This window comes from Ananas comosus, linkage group 12 (assembly GCF_001540865.1).
Source record: "Ananas comosus cultivar F153 linkage group 12, ASM154086v1, whole genome shotgun sequence".
Classification (NCBI taxonomy): Eukaryota; Viridiplantae; Streptophyta; class Magnoliopsida; order Poales; family Bromeliaceae; genus Ananas; species Ananas comosus.
In genome coordinates this window covers 7,282,956-7,302,118 of record NC_033632.1, presented here as the reverse complement: position 1 = coordinate 7,302,118, position 19,163 = coordinate 7,282,956, and positions in this window count along the sequence as shown.

Genomic DNA, 19,163 nt, shown 5'->3' with positions numbered 1-19,163 from the left:
TATATGACATGTGCATGTGGACATATATATATATACACATAGATCGAGTGGCATTGAACCTAGTGTTAATAAACATAGGTTGAACAAGAATGACAATGAACCTAGCGTCAAGGACATAGGTTGAACAAGAGTGATAATGAACCTAGTGTTAATGAACATAGGTTAACGAGAAAGGCAGTAAACCTAATGTTAGAGAACATAGGTTGTGGAATAAAGGTAAAGAACCTAGAGTCAAGTGAATCTAGGTAGAAAAGAATAATGGACCTAGTGTTAACAACCTAGGCTATGAGTATGAAAGTAACGAACCTAAAGTATTAACTTAGGTTGAGTAAAGGCTTGGACCTAGATAGGTCGATACTATAGGGTGAGACCAACCCTAGAGATGTGAATGTGGATTCCGGAATCCTTAGGAATGAAGGCTGCTAGTGCAGCGGATAAAGCTTGCGACCGAGCGCAAGTGAATCATAACTATGGGTATGTTGGTTCTCCTCGCCCGACAGTGATTCAACGGGTATGTTGGTTCTCCTCGCCCGGTAAAAGAGATGGCTAATGAGAATCATAACTGTGGGTATGTTGGTTCTCTTCGCCCGACTGTGATTCAACGGGTATGTTGGTTCTCCTCGCCCGGTAAAAGAGATGGCTAATGAGAATCATAACTGTGGGTATGTTGGTTCTCTTCGCCCGACTGTGATTCAACGGGTATGTTGGTTCTCCTCGCCCGGTATGCAATGAGCTAGAGCTCGAGAGACTTATGGTCCGGGGTTTGATGGCATTCCTCACCCCGTGGCAGACCTACAGTCGAGAGGATTTAGGGCTGAGGTGTATGTGAGACGTCCATCGCCTCGAGCCTGGTTCTAGTGCGGTACTCCGCAGATGATTGACTCAAGACCGAGTCGTAGTTGGATAGTTTGCATAAAGGTAATGTAAACCATAGAAAGAATTGGCGATATGAGACTAATATGGCTAAGTGTGAGTACCTTAGTAAAGAATAAGAATAAAAGAATAAAGAATAAGAGTAAAGACTAGAGAATAAAGAACGGCTAATGTTAAAGAATGGCACATGCTAAAGAATAGCTAATAATGTAAAGATATGATTAGAATAAGTTGGCTAAGTGTAAAGAATGGTTAAGAATAAAGAGTAGAATCAATAATCTACTTTCATGAGTTGCATGATTTGCATATTGCATATTCGTGAGGCATGTTATCTGTTAGTTGCATAATTACATGATGATATATATATATCTGTAGATGTTTTTGGACTAACATGATTGCAGTGCCTCCTTGGACCTATCGGTCGAGCTTTTCCCTTGGGTGGCCGTACCCACTGGGAACCATGGAGTTGGTTCTCACCCCACGTTGTTTTGGGGTGTTACAGGTTCGCACGTGAGCGGCGCGGCGGCGCGAGGCAAGGGCGTAGCTCGGTAGTTAGCGCCCTACCACCGAGACCAGATAGCAGTATCCCGAGTCGGCTACTTAGGGGTATAAAAATGAAAAGAACCAAGAATGCAATAATTGAAAGAACTTGATTGTATTTGGATGTATGAATCAAAGAATGTATAATGTGATGTAAATATTAATATGCAAGTGTGATGTAAAAATGAATCTAATGGGAATGCTTGTAATAACATAGGATGTGTTATGTTGTTTGATACATTCCTAATACAATCGTTGTTGAGTATTGTTCCTGTTTGGAACCTCGCGCTGATGGATTGTGACGCCTTGAATGTATAGGAAAAACCCTGTCCGTTTGGCGGTCTGTTGGCGTGCCGAAACCGACCAAAGAGGCGGGCTCGGGGCGTGACAGATAAGATGGTATCAGAGCATAAAGTAGAGAATGGGAAAGTGGTTTAGATGAACCTAGGAGACTCTAGGATAGTAAACCATAGGAGATTAAGGCTCGTGAGAGACGAGGACTTGTGACTTGTGGCGAAAGGATAATGGATTGGGTTATGTGATAAACCTCTATAATGGATGTTAGAGGTAGATCCAAGGTGTGATTTATTCTCAGACAAGTGTGTTCATGTTGGACGCGTACAACATGAAACCGAGTGATGAGAATAGATGCCCCTGTATGACTTTCGCCCGATTTGAGTTAATGTTAAATGTTTCGTGCTCGACCTAGAAGGTTGAGAATTAATCGAGTTGTCATGTTTCAGGGAACGATGGCACCGCGTAGGCGATCTTCGGCTAGATCGACGCGGGATGGGACAAGTGATGTCCCTGAGCAATCTGGAGTGAGTGGAGACACGGAACTTCGCGAACAGTTGGCCACACTTGTGGGTGTGGTGAGGCAACAAGCTGATGTGGTGCAGCGGCAGCAGGAGGCTGCTATGCGCCAGGAAGAACGGGTCAAGAGGCTCCAGGAGACTGTGGAGCAGCTGGTGGCTGCGCCAGTTGTGGCTCGTCGAGGACGGGCGGGGCTTGCGGCAGAGATGTTTCCGTCGGGGTCGGGCGATCCGACTCCCGAAAGTGTATTAGTGGAGGCGGAGAAAGAGCGGGCTTTGGCGGCCCTCATGACCTTCGTAAAGTTTGATCCGCCTACCTTCGATGGAGAGAATGTCGATCCCTGGATTGTGGATATGTGGATTGACTCCATGGAGACGCTCTTCGAGGAGCTGTACACATTGGAGCGGGACAAGGTGCCCCTAGCTGTGCATTGCTTGAAGCAATCGGCGAAGGTGTGGTGGAAAGGCATTCGGCGCAATCGATCGCCTAGTCTTCCTCCCATGACTTGGGAAGAGTTTCGGTATTTTCTACATACTTCCCCGACAGTGAAAAGAGAAAGTTTCAGGACAAGTTCAGGAAGCTGCGGCAAGGAGACTGCTTGGTTAGGGAATACGAACGGGAATTCTCCCGTATCGTGAATTGCATCCCGGATGTGGTACGGGATGATGAGGATATGGCCGATTGGTTCCTGCGTGGACTTCGACCAGATATTTACGAGAAGGTGCAAATCCTCAGGCTCACAACCTTTGCGGAGGTATTGGACCGGTCGTTGTGGGCAGAGCATGGTAAGGCATTCGTGCGTGAGAAGCACGAGCCTGGTGAACGTGAACGGGGAGCGGTGGGACCGTTGTCAAATAGTTCGAGTGGGCAGCCGAGTTCAAGGCAACACTCAAAGTCGTCCTCTACCCGATCCTCCCCAGGATGCGTGATTTGTGGTGGTTCCCATTGGGCACGACGTTGCGTGCAGCGGGAAGGAAGGTGTACTCGGTGTGGACAACCGGGTCACTCGAATTTCGAATGTTCGCGAAACGATAGCCGGGCCCTGACATTGGCGGCGGCTTGTTCCTCTCCAGGACAACCTGCGGGTGTGCCACCTGCGGCACGGTCTGGAGAGCAAGTGAGGATAAGGCAACCGAGGGGTTCGCGGCGGGAGGCAAGTGGCCATGGATATGCGACCCAGGATGTGGGACCTGCTGCTGACAACGTCGTGGCAGGTATGAGTTATTAATGCAGTTATGTGTTTCGGCATGGTGCAAAGTTGGAGCATTGCATGCATTGAGCATATACTTAATTACTACTATCTATGTAGTAGTATAGTAAGGACCAAGAATGTAAAATGCCGAAAAAAATTCGGAAAATAAATGTTGAACTTTAGTCAAATTGACCAAAATGCGAGGTTGCTATGCTTCGGAAAGACCAAAGGCGTTAGAATGAGTAAAAGTGCATTGTGGGAGGTTTTCGAGAGCTAAAGAATCAAAATCTGCAAAATGCAATTTTTGGGCTCTCGGGGACCGGTCCCTGCTCGAGAGACCGGTCCCCGAACGTGTGAGAAGCCCAGTAGAGGAGAAAAATTGGCTAAGTCCCAAAAAACAGGCTCTTGGGAACCGGTCCCTGTGGGAGAGACCGGTCCCCGAGAGACCGGTCCCTCTGGGAGAGACCGGTTGCATTGCGCGGGGGCCCTGGCTGCCCGCAAGGGGAAGCTACGGGAACCGGTCCCAGGTCGGGGAGACCGGTCCCTGAGCCCGAATTCTGCCCAGTCCAGGCAGTGTTGTGAAAGCGGACAGGTAAGCGTAAATATCCGGGCATGCTTGTGTTGTGAAAGTGTAGCACCTGCCGGTGCAGGTAGAGAACTAGATGGCACTAGCGAGTTGCTAGTGATGATCTAATGATGAGGCTCGCAGTAGAGATGGAAGTGGCAAACCAACTCGCAGAGCAATGTGTGTAATTGATTGCGAGAGTTGTGTCGTGACATTTGTGGACACTCGAATGGTTCGAGTATTCCAGATGTTGCTTCGATAGAACGGTTTGTTGCCAAATACGGGCGCGTTGGCCTAGTAGTACCTCGAATTGAGGTGGGTGAGCCGGGATTGTGTGGCCGGTGTGCATAGGCAAAGTTGCCTGATGCATGGTGTAGTTGGAATACTATAGAGGCGTGTAGAGCGCTCGAGCATGGTTACTCGTGGAGTGCGATTGTGACCCAACCCGAGGATCTGTAACGGTTTGGGATTCTAGTTGCTCCTGGTTGGAGTGTGTGCGAATTCCCCAGTGAGAATTTCGCCCCAACGATGATTGGGTCTACGCTTGCGAGCGAGAGACATCGAGTATTGAGACTGGTTTAGGCTGTAGGCCTACGTAGTATGGGTGGCCTTTGGCTCACCTGTGAAAGGTCGAGGAAAGTGATTTGGCGAGTAGCCTTATCGGGAGTTTGACTTGAGTTCAAGAACGACGTGTTCATGTGAGCTCTTTGCGAAAGTGATAAGACGTTGGCCGTGGCATATGGTATCGGAAGATGAAGTGCTCGTAGTGAGACCTTGAGCTTGTGAGAAGCCACATGGAGTTTGAGGATTGGATTTGGGATGTGCCGAGGTGGGCCATCTCATGTTAGAGCTAAAGATCGGTGCGGAATTAGAGCACTCGCGAGGAAGCGATGCATCAGTGATGTTCCTTTTAAGCAATGTTGGAGATAGAATCGGAATGTATTCCCTGAAGGNGTTGGCGTGCCGAAACCGACCAAAGAGGCGGGCTCGGGGCGTGACAATTAAGCATGAAGTAAAACTTATTAAACTACTATGCCTCTACTTAGCATGAACTTCCACAAGTACAAGTGCTATTCTAAGATGAATGAGCATGTAAGTATATAGCATTATGTCCACAAATGCATCTAGTAGAATATCAACATTTACTAGTTGGTCTAATGTCCACATTGTATTTTAGTTCAACATTGTTCCAATCATATATGACCTACCTAAGGGTAGTCCGGCTTGCGCCGTGCCTAATGGCCCCGTGGTAGTCAACATTCCCACCCTAGGAATAAGCCTCCCCCACGGCATCCCATTTTGGCGCCCAATCCCGCACAGGCGAGTCGTGATGGCTATTTCGGAGTGCCAGCTTGTGGGGAGTGACCCTCACAAGTATGTGCGAATGAGCATAATAGCAAGCAAGCGTAATTATCCGTCTCAAGTCCAATGTCATCATGTCTAAAATATGGTATAAAGGCTAGTGACCCAATGGCCTATCACTATGTCATATATTGAAAGTTTAACAAATTTACTAAATTGAATGCCACTTTATGACATTTATATCCACTATGTCAAGTATGAGTTCTATGTCCAAGAGCATGTTATATTCATCATTTTCACCACATGAAACATGATTCCAAGTTACATAAAAGAATGCCATTCACATGCATGAATACTATATACATAACTCTCTACTACAAGAGGTAAAATTTCATGATACATAACACATGCATTTTAAGCATTCTAAAATTCACATATGCTCTATCTAACATGAATATGCATGATTTTTCAATTTACAATAAAGATTACAACATAGGGAGAGCTCACCCATTTCGGTGAGGTCAAATCCACCTAGAACTCCTCGGATCCCCTTCGTTTGCGCTAACAAAGATGTAAGGACTGAGAAATTGACAGTATAGCTGAACTCTCTGTTGACGATGTTTTGTGTGTAATTTTATTACAAAAGCACTCGTCAAGTTTCAGGAGAAAATGAATTAGAACGGAGATTTTACGCAGTTTACAGTTTTCACTTAAAGTGAATAGTAACTCGATTTTCCGGAGAGGCCACGGTGTAAAGTTGGCTTCTGGCGCGTATCGGACTCCGTTCATAGTGATCCAATAGCTCGTTTTGAACGGTTCAGCCATTCTGGAACCAATGGCGCTGACAGATTTTGGGTTTGACACACGGATTTCGAGAAAGTCTGAAAATACACGTATTATATGTATTTATGCGTCATTTTGCCTTTCGGAGGGAGAACGGGTTTCGCTGCGAATCCGTGACCGGTCGAGGTGAACCAAAATCGTAGGTTTGTTGTCTCCGTCGTGCTGATTGTACTGGTGCAATCCGTTCGCAAATCTGAGGACGGATTTGCGGATTTTGCGCGTTGATCGAGGAGGGGTCTTAGCAAAACGGTATTTTTGCGAAAGATGCGACATTTTATGTGCCGTTTTATGTGAAACTGTTTGTGGAGGTGCAGTTGCGTGTTTTACACTCACTGTGGAGGACTTAGTATGAAAATCTCAGTTTTCAGGGGTTTTTGCGCAGGGTGCACCTTGTACATATAGTTGCATTAGGGTTTGCACTATGCAAACCCTAACCCTAACCCTAGCCGCACCCTCCAGCCACCTTCACCTCTTTCCCCTGCCCCGCCGCTCGTGCGCCAGCTGCCGCCGACCGAGCCCCGGCCGGCCAGCAGCTGATGCAGCCGCAGCCATTGCCACCTTCACCTTCATCCCTCTCCCTCTATATCTCTCTATCTCGGGTTGAAGAGGAGATTTGAGGCTGCCCTCCTCTCCGGCACCTCCCCCGGAGTCCCGGTGCCCGTCCCCGCCGGCCGTCACCGCCCCGCGCGCTGCCACTGCTGCTCCTGTACCCTACAGCAAGCTAGGCCTAGCCCAGGCCGTGGTGAGCTTGCAGCTTCTTCCCCAGCGCCGTCGCCGCCTAGAGTTGCACCCGTGGCCTTCGGCACCCCCGCCCCCGGCCGGAGAGGTTGTCGCTGCCGCCGCACGCCTTAGGAGCCGCCGCCACGGTCTGCAGACCGAGCCAAGCTCGGGTGGCCGCGCCTGAGCTGCGGGCCATCGCCGCCGTTGCCCGCCGCCTCCCTTCTCCTCCTCCGACCTCCGGCGACCCCTAGCCGCTGTCCCTGAGCTCCCCGGCCGCCGTCGTGGCCGCAGCTGCCCTGGAACCCAAGCCCTAGCTCGTGCGGGCTTGGTTAGCTCCGCCGACGCTGCCACCACTCCTCGCAGCCGACCGAGGTGAGCATGGTGCTCCTCCCCTGCCCCGGAACCACCTCTGGCCCGCGCGCACGTTGTCGTGCCGCCGGAAGCCGGCCGGAGCAAGCTTGCTTCGGCCAAGCCCGAAATAGGGCTTTTTGTGGGTGGTTAACTGTTCCGGGCAACCCGAGCCTTCCCGATCTCTGCGGAAGGGAGCACGATGATCGTGACTCATCGCTGATCATCGTGCTCACCTTAGTTCCTATCGGGAAGGCTTCGTTCTGCAGTTTTGGCGGTGTCGCTCCTTTGGAGCCTTTTTGGTTGCTGTTGCTGACTTGCGCATCCTTTTTCGGCGATTCGAGGCTGTCCCGATGCCTCTGGAGGTAAGCACGGTGATCGTTGGTCAGTTTTGATCATAGTTCTCACCTCACTTTGGATCAACGGATGTCGTATCGGCCTGTTTGGCGCGATTTTCCCCGACTGCGCTGTCACGCCCCGGGACCCAGCGGAAGCCCGCCCGGGACGTGTCCAGACCCGCCATACGTCTCAAACATATAAGGCGTCTACAATAAAACGATAAACAAGACAATAATACAAAGAGATCTAGCGATATCAGAGCATACAACATCTAGATTCTATGATAGGAAAAGAGTAAAAGATCTAACATCCACTAAGAGTAAATCATAAGGAAAAACAATAACAAATCCCAAGTACCAGTGCTAAGAGTAATACATAGGTGGTCTCTATATATGGATACAAAACCTCTATCTCTCTCAACAACAAACAATAAGAGAGAAAAGCCACCTAAGCAAAATGTAAATCCTTGCTATCTAGCTACGCGACTCCTTTGCCGCGATCCCGTGCCTCCACCGGTGCTGAAGGCTCTGAAATAAAATTATAAAACAGAGGGCATGAGAACTATTAAATAATAGTCCCCAGTGGGTAATTACTGACTTCAGTGAAAAGCGCCACTAGGCCCAAAACTAAGCCAGTAAGTATAAGTATAAGCGATATGAACAATAAGCAATTAAACATGAAAGTTTACTACAACATGATAACTCTACTTAGCATGAATTTGCATAAGTAAGAATGCTACTGTAACATAAATATGCATAAGTGTAGCTACTATGATGTCCACGAGTAAATAGTAAGTTGTCATTGTTTATTATTCTAGTCAATGTCCAATAGGCATATTATGTCACCACAGTTCCGATCATGTAGGACCTACCCGTGAGTAGTCCGGCCTGCGCCGTGCCTAATGGCCCCGTGGTAGTCAACATTCTCACTCTAGGAATGAGCCTTCCCCACGGCATCCCATTTCGGCGCCCAATCCCGCACGGGTGAGCATGTGTCGCGATGGCTATCTCCGGAGTGCCGGCTTGTGGGGAGCGACCCTCACAAGTATGTGCGAATGAGCACAATGGCAAGCAAGCGTAAAAGTCTGTCTCAAGTCCTAAGTCATCATGTCTAAAACATGGAATATAGCAAATATCTCAATGGCCTATCACCATGTCATTATGTCTGAAACATGAAATATAGTTGATGTCCAAATGGCCTATCACTATGTCTCTATATTGCAGTTTCACAGTTTACTAAGTCGGGTGCCCCTTTATGGCACTTTTGTCCACTAAGTCCGAGCATGAGTATAATGTTCAAGAGTACATAACTCAAGTCATTTTCATCATATGAGACATATTTCTAATTTTGCAAGAAAGAATACTTTTCACATGCATGCATAATACACATAATGCTCTACTATATAGAGTTGAATTTTCATGATACATAGCACATGCATTTTAAGTATTCTAAAATTCATAACAATCCTATCTAGTATGAATATGCATGCATCTTGATGATACGACAAGTATAAAACACATAGGAGACATTTCTCCCCTATTTCATGAAGTCAAACCCACCGAAACTCTTCGCCGCCCTTCGTTTGCGCTCACGAAGGTGCTCGCTACTCTCTTAGCACCCTAAAAGTAAGAAAAAAAGAGATACACGAACATTACGAACAATCCTAAGTTCGATCTTTAAGCAACTCAAGAAAAGGGTGAAAACTCACCGAATGCGAAGAAATCTCTCACAATCTTCAGATGGGAGGTATAGGCCCTCTAATCCAACCTAAACAAAGGTTCTAAACCAATCAATTTGGTTCCAAAAGCCTCTAATCAAAAATCCCCATTTTAAACCCTAAGTCTCCATTTCTAGGGTTACAACATCAAAAATCCTCCAAAACATGATCCAAAGGAGAGATCATGGGTACTAACCTCACAAGATGCTCCAAACCAAGTTTGGAATGCCCAAAGGTTGAAGATCCTTCCTCTACCAAGCTCCAACAAAAGCTTCAAAGCTTCTCCAATGGTGGAAACGCAACAAAGAGCAAAGAAAAGCAATGAGAGGAGATCAAAACAAGCTAAACCAAGTAAAAATGGAGCAAAAATTCAAGGAAGAAGACCTCACCTGGGTTCTCCATGAAATAGGGCTCAAAGGAGCTCTCTAAAAGGGCTGGGGGGGTGATTTATAGAGTTGCAACAATAGCAAATACACCCTCCAACAAAAACAGCCTACACTGCAAAGTGTACCGGTACACGGGAAAGTGTACCGGTACAACACCTGCCAGACAGCAAACCCGAGCCTCGGGTTGGCAGTTTATCCCATTTGTACCGGTACAACCATCAAGGCGTACCGGTACAAAGCCTGTTCCGGTACAACCATCAAGGTGTACCGGTACACTTCCCTATAGAGTGCAATCCGAGAGCAGTCTAAGTCCTCAACTTTGGTGACCTTAGCGCTACTTTAAATACCACAATTCTCGGGATGCGAGCCATAGGTCGGACCACTGTGAACGATCCTCCAGAATATCTGGAAAGACTCGGTACACTGAGCAAACACTCGAACCTCGCAATTTGCAAAGGTTCAGTGTGTTACATGCGCGCTGTTCACAGAATTTTTGGGTCGCTCCCGCACCTCCCACAGTGAGCCGTTGTGCTCCCGGATCATGAGCACGGCCTTCGGCACGTCGAGACCTGTCATACGTGTCTCGGCGGACCTCGGAAGTCCACAGTTTGTGTTAACGAGCCACAAAGTCACCCGATTTACATAAAATGATAGATTTTATGTAAACATAGGGACTTTTATGCAATTGTGCACCTTGTGGCTACTGTGGGCAGTGTGTATGTGTGTGTGGTGACCTCTGGACTGATTGTCCAAGGTCCGTTAGCCTTCGCAAAAATCGAAAGCCGATTTCGGTGCAATTTTCGGCGAAATTCACCGAAAGAACGCAGTTTCGGTTCAGATTTCTTCCGACATTGTGTGGTTGCCCTGTGAGTTGTCGCTGAGCCTTGTCGGCTGGTCACCATCGTCATATCGTGGGTTCAGAGATGACGGGTGAGCGACGGTGGGTTCCGGTGTCGAAATAGACACTTCCGGGAACCCAGATCCGAATAATTATCCGTCGATAATTGTTGAGTTGTGTTATCTCGTGTTTGCTGCCAAGACATCCAAATCGGTGTGTTTTGTGGTAGCGGGTGACTTGTGTCACGAGTCGGTGAGTTTTGGGTCACTTAGTGGGTTCCGACGGCATCCCAGTGTGGGTTTCGGGACTTCCGGCGAGTTACGATGATCGGTTTTGGAAAACCGATTTTGGGGACTTGTGTGGGGGTTTGTGAGTTGTGTACTTTGGGTAAGTGGGTTGGATACTGACCCGGTGGATCTTCGTAGATCCGGTTGACTTGTTGCGCACCCAGTTTTTCCGACGTGACAATAACAGGTGGGTGTTTCGAGTTGGTAGTCGGTGAGATCGTTTCACCTCCCTCTGTTCTTCTATTTTAGCATTGTAGTCTCTACATGTCAGTTGTTTGTTTATCATTCATTCATCTATATCTCGTTGATTGCATTATGATAGTTGTTCATAGACATGTAGAGCAGGCTTGCATATATACTGTATATCTGTGGACCTTGGGTCCAGGTAACACATCGACTCCTTTGTCGTGTGTTTCGATCTGGTTGATCGTGGTTCGGCGTTGTATGCCCTTACACCTGGCTTCGGCCAAGGCACCTGTCATGGCCCGAGCCCCGCCTATTTGGTCAGGTTCGGCACGCCGACAGACCGCCGAACAGACAGAGTTTTTTCTGTATGTCCTAAGCGTCGCAATCAATACAATTACAATAGGTTCCAACCAGGAACAGTATTCAACATACAACAATTGCATAAGGAAGGTATCAAACAACATAAACACATCCTAAGTTATTACATTCATTCATTCATTCATCTCACTTGATATTATTTACATTTCTTTTTCTTTCAAATACATTTAAACTTCCGAATACAATCAATCATTACAAGATTATTACAAGTTTGATCCTTTTACTTTCCTTTTCTACAACCCCTAGCTTGGCTGACTTGGGTACCGCTATCTTTGGTCACGGTGGTAGGGCGCTATCTACGGAGCTACGCCCTCGCCTCGCGCTGCCGCGCCGCTCATGTGTGAACCTGTAACACCCCAAAAGCAACATGGGGTAACTCCATAGTTTCCAGTGGGTACGGCCACCCAAGGAAAAAGCTCGACCGACAGGTCCGAAGGAGGCAAGCTGCAGGTTAGTTCAATAAACAGATAGATATGATAATAGAATTATGCAACTAACAATACCATGCATTGCCTCGCGATATGCAATATGAAGATCATGCAATAATGCAACTATACAACCAACTAGTAATTCAATCGATTACTACTTTCATCCAATTGGCATTTAAGGTTTTCTGTCCTTTACCGTTTTTGTCATAAAGTTTCATCTACCTTTACAAAACTAACCACCCGACTCGGTCTTGAGTCAATCGTCTGCGGAGTACCGCACAAAGCCAGGCTCGAGGTGAAGGACGTCTCACTTGCACCTCAGCCTAATGTCCACTCTACTAGGACTCGACTACCGCTCATGCCTAATTTGCATAATTCACATGAGTACATTACCCAATCTACTGGCTAGCCATCTCGATTCGTAGGGAGCCGTCATCGGGACCCCACATAGGCCATCCCTCGTGACTCAAACTACGAATCCGAGACCGTCTGCGGGACCCCACATAGGCCATCCATCGGGACCCCAAATAGGCCATCCCTATCCCACGGGACCCCAAATAGGCCATCCCTCGTGACTGACTCCGGAGTGCACTACTTGTGTGGAGCGACCATCACAAGCTGGGAACAGACAGTGAGTATGATCAATTCTGTGTCCAACGAGAATATCTTGTCACTAGGACCATCATGCACAGGTGTTCTTTTAACACTAAGTTCTAATGCCACTCGTTAAGTTGTTTACTTGGTTGCATGCCACTCGTCACAATGTAATACCTCGACTATTTAGTCATATATCATCATATTCAATAGTGCAAGATTAAGTTATTATTTAACTTATCTCTAAAGGGTTCTAGGTCACCATTCCTCTATTCTCATGCATCCTGACTCAAATATCAACTCATGTTGCTACACTACTAAGGATCATGCAAGAACAGAAATACGACTATCCAATACCCTATCATGTAAATATATATCAACTAGCCTATCATGATATGTCAACATCATATAATATATGCCTCATGTCATCATGCATTTACATTATATGCAACATCTAGCAATTACATTATGTGCATCATATAGCATTTAACCCATTATATGCATCAACTAGGAAATCATATTTTCTTCGACATGAAGGCGACCTAGTCGCTTCGGTAAGCACAACCCACCTGTTAGTGCATTCCGATTGCTTGTCGACACTTGTAATCGGCCTCCCGCGGCATCCGGTGCTCGGTTCTGTCGGAACTTGCAATTGCGCACCAACCGCGCATCGCTTCGCAGCCTCGGGCAAAAAGGGTCTTTGTTTTTGTCACGCCCCGGGACACAGCGGAAGCCCGCCCGGCGCGTGTCCAGACCCGCCATACGTCTAAAATATGTAAGGCGTCTAAAACGAAACGATAAATAAGACGATAAAAGAAAGTATCTTGAAGCATCAGAGCAATATAAAACATCTAGAGACTGAAGCAATGTAAAAAGTAGAGAGCTAAAACCACTAAATAAACCGTAAAGAAGTACAACCAAAGTCCAAAATACAAGAGCTAAAGGAATACATAGGTGGTCTCTATACATGGTAAACAAAATCTCTCGCTCCCCCAAACATAAAAGAGAGAAAAACCACCTAAGAGTAATAATAAGTCCTCGCTATCTAGCTAGCGATCCCCTTGCCGCGGTNATCTAGCTAGCGATTCCCTTGCCGCGGTCCCGTGCCTCCGCCGGTGCAGAGGGCTCTGAAAGGAAAACATAAAACAGAGGGCGTGAGAACTATTAAATAATAGTTCCCAGTGGGCAATTACTGACTTCAGTGAAATGCACCACTAGGCCCAAAACTAAGCAAGTAAGGTAAATAAGGCAGGTAAGAATAATATGAATAAATAACTCGCTGAATGAAAGCTCAATATGGCATGAATTTGCACAAGTAATAAACTATCACATGATCTCTACTTAGCATGGATTTGCATAAGTAAGGAGGCAACTATCCCAATGTCCACAATGTAAATAGTAATGATGTCATTGTTTACTATTCTAGTCAATGTCCAAAAGGTACAATATGTCACCGGTAACCCAATCCTGTGGAAGCTACCCGTAGGTAGTCCGGCCTGCACCGTGCTAACAATGGCCCCGTGGTAGTCAACATTCCCACTCTAGGAATGAGCCTCCCTTACGGCATCCCATTTTGGCGCCCAATCCCGCATGGGCAAGCATATGTCGCGATGGCTATCTCCGGAGTGCCGACTTGTAGGGAGCGACACTCACAAGTATGTGCGAATGAGCACAATGGCATGCAAGCGAATAAGTCCGTCTCAGGTCCCAGTGGTTCATCACTGTTTCATCGGATTTAAAACCCAGAATACAGTACATGTACCAAAGGCCCGCCTCTATATCATCGTGTCTAAAACACGGAATATAGTAATAGTCTCAATGGCATATCTCTATGTCATCATGTCTAAAACATAGAATATAGCAGATGTCTAGGTGGCCTATTACTATGTCTCCAAATTGCAGTTCAACAATTTTCTAATTCAAGTGCCCCTTTATGGCACTTTTGTTTACTAAGTCATAGCATGGCATTTTTGCTTAAGTGTTCATAATTCTAGTCACTTTCCACATAAGAGACATATTTTTAAATTGCAAATAAAGGCTACAAAGCATATGCATGCATACTACTCATATCGCTCTACTACATAGAGTGAAATTATCATGATACATAATGCATGTGTTTTAGGCGTTCCAAAATTCATATAAATTCTACTTATCATGGATATGCATGCGTTTATAGTATACGAAAACAATAAATCACGTAGGAGGCATTTTCCTCCTATATCAAAGAAGCCAAACCCACCAATGACAACGGAACCCTTCGATTGCTCCGACGAGGGTATCCTCCACTCTCCTAGTACCCTAAAGGTATGGAAACAAGTGTCACAAGAACCTTACGAACAACACTTAGCTCAAACATTAAGCTTTTTAAGCTAAGGTGGGGAAAACTCACCGAATGCTAAGAAATCTCCCACGATCTCAAAAAAGAAGTTAGAGACCTTCAAATCCGACCTAAATCAAAGTTCTAAACCAATCAATTTGGTTCTAGAAGCTACAAATCCAAAATCCCCATTTCTAACCCTAAAATCCAAAATCTAGGGTTTCCAACAAGTAGAAAGCAACAAAACACAAATCTAGAGGAAAGAAACTTGATGCTTACCTCTTGAAAGCTCCAAACCAAGCCTAGAGTCCCCTAGGGTTGAAGGTTGATCCTCAAACAAGCTCCAATCCCGAAATCCAAGCTTCTCCCATGGAGGAACCCAACAAGAAGCAAAGAAGAGCAAAGGGGAAGAGATCAAAACCCACAAAAATCCATCAAAAATGGTAAAGAACTCAAGAGAGGAAGTTCTTACCTCTTCTCCTCTAGTCTAGGGCTCAAAAGAGCAGCTACATAGGTGTTGTAACAATTGCAAAGACGCCCCTCCACGAAACAGCCCAATCTGCATTGTGTACCGGTACACGGGTTTGTGTACCGGTACACAACCTGCGAACCAGCCCAACCAGAGCCTCGGGTTGGCGCACTAGCTGCCAGCGCCGATGGCTGTACCGGTACAGCCATCAACGCGTACCGGTACGCCACCCTGCTGACAGCTACCCGAGAGCACACGAATAATCCAAATTTTTGGGTTTTGGTGCCAAGTCTCGAATCTCAATTCTCGGGACTCGAACCATAGGTCAGAACACTATCCACGACCCTCCACGAAGTGTGGAAAAGTTCGAAACACAAATAAAACACTCGAACCTCACTATTTGCGACGGTTCGGTGTGTTACATTCACCACTCCTAAAAAGGAGTTTCGTCCGCGAAACTCGAAAGCAACGTACCTCAAGCCTCCATCTGGAAAAGATTGGGATAGCGCTCTCGCAGTGCGCGCTCCAACTCTTAAGTGGCCTCGCGCTCGTCGTGGTTGCTCCAAAGCACCTTCACGTAGGGAATCTCACGGTTCCGCAATCTCTTCACTTCGCGAGCCAAAATTCTCAAAGGTTGCTCCTCAAAGCTCAAATCCTCACGCAGCTCCACTGGTATAGCCTCCAAGATGTGAGCTGGGTCATGTATGTACCTCCGTAGGACCGATACGTGAAAGACATTGTGCACGCCCGATAGATTCGGCGGTAGGGCAAGTTGATACGCTACCGGGCCTACACGCTACAAAACCTCATACGGTCCAATGAAACGGGGGCTCAACTTTCCCTGAATCCCGAATCTCTTGATTCCTCTAGTCAGCGAGACCTTCAAGAAAACATGGTCTCCAACTCGGAACTCCAAGTCTCGCCGCCGTCGATCAGCGTAGCTCCTCTGTCTACTCTGCGCCGTCAAAAGTCGCTCCCGAGCAATTCGAACTTTATCCTCTGCTTCCTGGAGAACATTTGGTCCCAAAGCCAATCTCTCACCAACTTCACTCCAATGAAGTGGCGATCTACACTTCCGTCCATAAAGTGCTTCGAACGGTGCCATCTTAATGCTTGCTTGATAACTATTGTTATAAGCAAACTCCGCCATAGGTAGATGCTGCGACCATCCTCCCTGGAAGTCTATCACACATGTTCAGAGCATATCCTCTAAAGTCTGTATGGTGCGCTCCGACTGCCCATCACTCTGAGGGTGGAAAGCAGTGCTAAAATCCAGTCGAGTGCCTAGGGCGTCCTGTAGACTCCTCCAAAAGTGGGACACGAACCGGGTGTCTCGATCTGATACAATCGATGTAGGCACTCCATGAAGTCGCACAATCTCATCTAGGTACATTTGTGCGAGCTTCTCCCGGTCTAAGTAGTATGAATAGGTATGAAGTGTGCCGACTTCGTCAACCTATCCACGATCACCCAAATAGCATCATGCCCGGCCTGAAAGCGGGGCAATCCAGTCACGAAATCCATGGTGATCTTCTCCCACTTCCACACGGGAATAGGCAAACTCTGAAGTTTCCCCGCGGGAACTTGATGCTCAGCCTTTACTTGTTGGCAAGTTAGACAACGAGCTACAAACTCGGCAACATCCTTTTTCATCCCGGGCCACCAATAAAGCAACTTTAAATCCTTATACATCTTGGTGCCTCCCGGATGTATAGCATAGGGCGCTCGGTGCGCTTCTTGAAGAATATCCTCTTTAATTCCCGAATCCGCCGGCACACAAGTCCGTCCACGAAAACGCATCAATCCTTGGTCATCCACAAGAAAATCGCCGGTGCAACCATCCATCATTTTACCTTTAATCCTTTGCAACTCCACATCGGAAGCTTGCCTTCCTTTAATTCGATCCAGAAGTGTAGGTTGCACAACCAAGGTCATCAACCTCAAGGGTGTATCCGGAGTCACTACCTCCAACTCCAACCGCTTCATCTGCTTGATCAACTGCGGTTGGGTCACAACAAGCATCCCTAAGTTTTCTGTCGATTTCCGACTTAGCGCATCCGCCACCATGTTAGCCTTGCTCGGGTGGTATAGAATCGTCAAGTCATAGTCCTTGAGCAACTCAAACCATCTGCGCTGTCTCAAGTTCAACTCTTTCTGAGTGAATAAGTATTTCAAACTCTTGTGATCCGTGTACACTTCACACTGCTCACCATAAAGATAGTGGCGCCATAACTTCAATGCGAAGATTACGGCCGCCAATCGAAATCATGCGTCGGATAGTTCTTTTCATATTCCTTTAGTTGGCGCGAAGCATACGCGATCACTTTGCCATCCTGCATCAACACACAACCAAATCCATTAAGTGAAATATCACTATAAACCACATACCCTGCTCCAGCCATCGGCAGGGTTAGGATCGGGGCGGTCGTCAATCTTTGCTTCAACTCTTGGAAGCTTCTCTCGCAAGCATCATTCCAAATGAACTTGACTCCTTTATGCGTGAGTCTCGTGAGGGGAGTAGACAGCTTGGCGAACCCCTCAACAAATCTCCGGTAGTATCCGGCCAATTCAAAGAAACTCCGAATCTCCGTGACGCTCGTCGGTCTCGGCCAATCCCTGATAGCCTCAATCTTCTTGGGATCCACCGCAATCCCTGATCCCGAAATCAGATGCCCAAGGAAAGCTATCTCTCGAAGCCAAAATTCACACTTTTTCAGCTTGGCAAAAAGCTCCTTTTTCCGAAGTACTTGAAGTACAAGCCTCAAATGCTCCTCGTGCTCTGCATCACTTCGGGAATAAACCAAAATGTCGTCGATGAACACCACGACGAACCTGTCTAGATATGGCTTAAAAACACGGTTCATTAGATCCATAAAAGCTGCCGGGGCCTTAACAAGTCCAAACGGCATAACAGTGAACTCATAGTGTCCATACCGTGTTCTAAAAGCCGTCTTCGAAACATCCTCGGGTTTGATCTTTAACTGGTGGTACCCCGACTGCAAGTCTATCTTGGAATACACACACGATCCCTGAAGCTGATCAAACAAGTCGTCGATCCTCGGCAACGGATACTTGTTCTTGATCGTGACTTTATTAAGTTCACGATAGTCCACACATAGGCGAAGTGATCCGTCCTTCTTCTTGACGAACAAAACTGGCGCTCCCCAAGGCGAGACACTCGGTCAAATGAAGCCTTTGTCCAATAAATCCTGTAGCTGTGCCCTCAGCTCCTTCAGTTCGGCCGGTGCCATCCTATAGGGTGCCTTCGAGATTAGGGTAGTCCCAGGGACGAGATCTACCACAAACTCGATCTCCCTATCGGGCAGCATACCGGGTAGCTCAGCTGGAAACACGTCACAAAACTCCCGCACCACCGGGATATCCTCAATCCTATGGGTGTCACCCTCGCCCATCAACACAACACTAGCAAAGTAGGCTACACAACCTCTGCTGATCAGTTGCCTCGCTCGAGACGAGCTGATTGTCATCGCAAAAAGCGAACTCTAGCATCCTCTAAATATCACCTCAACTTGTCCCGGTTCTTTAAAAGTAATCGTGCGATTCTTGCAATTAATCGTGGCATAATACTTGGTTAGCCAATCAATGCCTAAAACCACATCAAATTCCCCCAGCTTGTGCAAGGCTAGCAAGTACACAGGCATAACCCAATCTCCTATCCGAATAGGGCAACTGGAGCAATACTCTCTAATATCCAAAGAGTGGTAGGGGACAACTTGGCACGCCTCGAGACCACTACCAATTTGGTCCGATCCGGGCGCGTCGAACAGACGCCGGACGGACAGCACCTCCCCTATCCGTCCAGGCTAAACAACAGGATCATGTACAACAAGTTTCCAGGAAATCAACTTGAATACATACATGATCAAAACAATAGCGAGGGCACAACCAGTGCCGAACATTACAAGAGCAAGCATCACAAGTATAAACAAGTGAATAAAAGAGAGATAGATAGATATTGAACTGCAACTATGATCTATTGTGCCATCAAATGCAAGCAATGCATGAAA